The 4484-nt window shown below is 46.1% G+C and overlaps 1 long non-coding RNA gene across 5 annotated transcripts; it reads right to left on the bottom strand.

Annotated features, from left to right (window-relative positions):
- Window positions 1-1194: 1194 nt before the first annotated feature.
- On the bottom strand, window positions 1195-3705 carry LOC124688290. 5 transcript variants are annotated; one of them, XR_006998484.1, is made up of 4 exons: window positions 3386-3705; window positions 2943-3293; window positions 2631-2719; window positions 1195-2546 (listed from the first exon to the last, which is right to left on the bottom strand). It is a non-coding gene; the product is annotated as an uncharacterized LOC124688290 (long non-coding RNA). The 5 variants fall into 5 exon arrangements; XR_006998481.1 differs by having other exon boundaries at window positions 2631-3062; window positions 3196-3293; XR_006998483.1 differs by having other exon boundaries at window positions 3196-3293.
- Between the last annotated feature and the right edge of the window lie 779 nt (window positions 3706-4484).

The raw sequence follows: 4484 nt of genomic DNA, 5'->3' as shown, positions 1-4484 counted from the left end.
TTCGAGGTCGTCGTCGTCCTGAAGGGCGACCCACTCGGCATCCAGAGGTTGCCGGACATGTTCACCGACTTCATCGCCGGTGACGAGCCGGCCTTGCTGCATCTGCTGGAGACTTTCTGCGGCTGCTGTCGGTGGATTGTGGACGTGATCTGCGACGCGCGCGACAAGATGTACCTCCACATCGGCTGGGAGAAGTTCGCGCGCTACCACGACCTCCAAGCCGGCTACGTGCTCACGTTCTCCTACCTTGACGAGCGCGACATGAGTGTCAAGGTGTTCGACGAGACGCGTTGCCGCCAACACTACCACGGCGACAACGACGAGGAGGACGACGACTGGAGGCATAGTGTTGTTTTTTCGCAGCGAAAATAGGCATGGAGGTTTCTGGATGTTCTTCCTCGAAAGAACCAACATGGGTACCGTCAACAGCTGGATTTTCCAGTTTGGGTGACTCGGGTGTCTCGCGAGTGTTCTTTCTTGGCAGCGAACACACGAAATCTGCGATGCCATCCCTAGTTAGATTTTCTTATTTTGCAATGTTTTAAATTTGTGTCAACCATGGTTCAAACTATGTATTAGTTTATGTAAACCATGTTCCAAACTATGTATTAGTTTGTGTAAAACCATGTTTCTTCTCTCTATTTATATAAAAATGCAAGAAAAACAAAAAAAAATGTATTTTAATATTTTAAAAAGTTTGGGGGCGGAGTTTGGGGAACGCGGCTGAGGAGCGACGTCCCCCAAACATGGCACTAACAAAACACGTCCCCAAACGTTCAATCCGGCGCCGTTTGAGGGACCTGACTGGAGATGCTCTAAGCAGCCAGAGTTCGAGACTCACCACCTCATTTATCAAATACAGGGGTGGTTTCTCCCACTGTTGGTTTTTTTTAAGAAAATATAATTATTCAGAATTTTAAAATAAATGCCGGGCTCACCAGAGCTGGGATGCAACTTATATAAACTAGTGGTTGGGGCGCCCCTTGGGGCGCCTCCTCACCGGAAAGTGGCGACCCAATCGTTCACATTGATACACGGTGTACCTGACTCAAGACGTCAAGGTATCATGTTTTACTTTAGCACATGGAAAGCTATTAATTGTGTATCAATCTCAACGTCATGATTATGCAGATTAGTCATGCACTGTTTATCAAGTCGTGTGTACAAATGCGTGATGTTCATGCATGCAGTCGTACCATTTCAGATGTCCAGGGGTTACAATTTCAGAAGTTATTTACCAAGCCTGTTTTTCATACAGTACAATAGACCAGGAACAGAAAAGCAAGCGCGTTACATAGAACATGCAAGTAGGGAATATCTATGGCCTATGGCTTGACATTTTAGTTGGAATCCCAACTATCAGCAGTCTGTCTCTGTCAGAGTCCATTTGTAAACATTGCAGATATATATTATCTCTATTTGTTTCAGCAGGTGGAAAATGCGTATCAATATCTTGCCTCATGAAGGGTATATGTGCAAAAGCCAGCACCAGCTGGCACTGTTAGATCAGCGGATGAACAATGCCCTCAACTGCTATTCTGGTAGGCTTTCTTCCTCCGTCCATATGCCCAGGAGATTGTGAAGGAGGCTGGTTAGAACCATTGACCTACGATAAAAAGGAAAACCCCGGATTCAAAGAGCAAGGTGGTAGAAAGAGCGGAAACGAAAATCAGTAACTCCAGGTGGAACAATTGTCCAATACAAGGATGAACTTGATGGAGCCCCTCTCTCTCATGGTTCAAAACAAATTGTAACTGTGTTGTGAAATTGCATTGTTTACTGGAGGAGCAGTCAAATATCCCATTATAAGGAATGGAGAAGGTAGCTGCATCGTTTAATATGACAAAGTTATTTTCCAAATTATGTTTCCATGAAATGATACCATCTAGAGAATAGAAATGTGCCAAAAAACTAAATACAAACAAATTTTCAAAGAAACAATTTTTAACCAAGTTCATAAAGCAGTGTATTCAAACTGGAATACTCATGTCAATTACATTATCAACTACATTAGAAACCACAATAGTATACAGGTAGCAAGTGAGACATGAAAGGTGGGAAACATAACAAGACAATTCCAAAGTTGTAAATTTTCCCGATGGAAGTTAAATTGCAATTGGATAACAACATAGAACTACCAAAACAGCGGAAGTAGGTGTCAGTAGTTTATCACATGTATATCCTTTAATGAGAAAATTCTCCCATAACAAGTAATTACGAAGTTCATATACATTCCCTAAAGCTATTTTTATGATGGTTTGTTTCTCCTGAGCAGGAAGAATGACGCTCAGTTCCTGCATTGCAGACTCATACTCTTATGAAAGGAAAACATAGCATGCATATCTCATGAGTAAAGAGGTACATATGTGAGCCATGTCAACTAACCTGCTTCCGCAGACCTTCAGCATCTGAACCAATGATTATAGGTGCAGTATGTCTTGGCGCAACCTTCCTTCTAGGCCAATTCAGTCAATGTCAGGAAACTTGTAACAACAGTACATGAGCTCTCAACACATATGCTTGTTCATTCCCCTAATTGGTATCACCTGGCAGAGCGTGGAAACAAAATATCAAAGCATGGTAACATGTATAAGAAATTATGAACAATCAACCATGTAAGAGGTCAGTACCACAACACGCATGTAATCTGGGAAAGTGAAAAGTACTTGCTCACTCAAGGTTCTTTTTCTAGAGTCACTCAAATTGCCCAGTCAAGTACCTTGCATCCAGCCGCAATATAAAGATGGTTAGACAACACAATACATGTATTTTTCACTCGAGCATTTTCTAAAAAATCAAAGAACACAACATCATTAGAAAACAAATGTAAAGCCAGATTAAATTGTGGTTTGATTTGAAACAAGGACTCACTCTTTTTCAGCCATCCCAAACACAACAAAACAAGATCAAGAATGTGTATACGATTTTGGTGAAGCTATCACCTGTGTGCCACCCATCTATAAGTTGGGTGGTCATTTAATTGTAGGTTTAGCACATGAAACATTACCAAGGCATACGATGATTGGCTCAGGCAAGAACAAAATAGAATGATTCTGAACAAACTGTTGGATTCGCCAAAAAAGTTCAGTTAGTCCAAGAAGTCCAAACAAATGATTTTAATAATATTGAGACGAAATTTCTATAGAGATAAACATGCATGTTTGAAGCAGTACAAGAACTGTGTTTTTAATCCACCTGAATGCAGACCACTCCTTTCCCGAACTTGATGTCAGTTCGACATGGCTTGCTACTCCACTCCCAAGTATCCCAAAATCCTCCATTGTTTGCTGCTCCTGCAGAAGTGACTTTTTCAGGAGAGAAAGGATAGCAAAAGAAAAAAGAGAAAGATAGAGATGTGGTGAAAGAGACAGGGTTGGCTGGCTACCTGTATTTGAGCTCCCGACGCATCATCAAGCATGCTGATGCTGGCTCGACCTCCCTGGAGTGGGCGAGATTGGCTGAGAGATATCTGGTCAGAAAATATGCTGGACGACAGCCAACCTCGGCGGGCTTCAATCTGGCCTCCGAGATTACCCGGATGGGGATCTCACAGGCGCTGCAGCGCGCTCAGGTCATGGCATCGTTGTAGACCCTCGATTCAGCGCCTCCATGTCGAGGAGGGAGCACGGGAAGTGGGGGAGCAGAGGCGGCCTCTCCTGGACACGGGGGAAATCAGCCGCCTCAAGAATCTCGCTGACGTCTCGACGCTCGCCTGCCACCTCGCCATGCCTACGCGTGCGACCTCCTCGCCTCGCTCGTCGGTGCCCTGGCCACAGAGGCGGATGTTGGTGCGGGGATGATGATGTAGAGGACACCATGGTAGTGGAGGAGGCCAAAGAAAGGAGGCGGCGCAGCGGTGGCGCGGAGGTCCAGGAGTCGGCTAGAACGGATAAGAGGAAGAAGACCATGGTGGATAGGAAGACGGAGGCGCGTCTTGGGAGGTCGCGTGTACCATCAGACGGGAGAGGGGTCGGCGTGGGGCTCGATGCCATTATTGTCCCTTTTGTTTCTTTGCAAGCCCTGCCAACATGCAGGCAATTTGAACACAAGAAACGCACCAGAAACAGGCAATGACATTACGGGCCACATTCAGCTAGGGCCCAAGGACAGTTTGCAGGCGGGTACATCACATGCGGTCACTCAGCTTCAGCAAACCACCAAACGCACCGACGAGGGAGGACTTCAGCGAACCGAAACGAGCAACGCGGCGCTATCGTGGAGCGCTCTGGCATAGGGCAACTATACTCGCACTTAGAGCATCCCCACTCGTTGGCGCTCCCCACGCCCAAATCCGGCGAAATTTTCGTCCGGATTGGAGGAAGATTTAGCGTGGGGAGGAGTAGTTTTCCAGTCGTGTGCTCCCGCGACGGCGTTTCTCGGGGAAAAAGAGGATGGCTCGGGAATCCGGACGAAAGAGGAGACACGTGGGCGTGGGCGGTTGGTTTAGCTCATCCGGAGTCCCGGGAGACCCCCGGAAACCGAGG

This window comes from Lolium rigidum, chromosome 2 (assembly GCF_022539505.1).
Source record: "Lolium rigidum isolate FL_2022 chromosome 2, APGP_CSIRO_Lrig_0.1, whole genome shotgun sequence".
Taxonomy (NCBI): domain Eukaryota; kingdom Viridiplantae; phylum Streptophyta; class Magnoliopsida; order Poales; family Poaceae; genus Lolium; species Lolium rigidum.
Note: the sequence above shows the minus strand (reverse complement) of the source record. Positions and strands in the feature narration are given on the sequence as shown.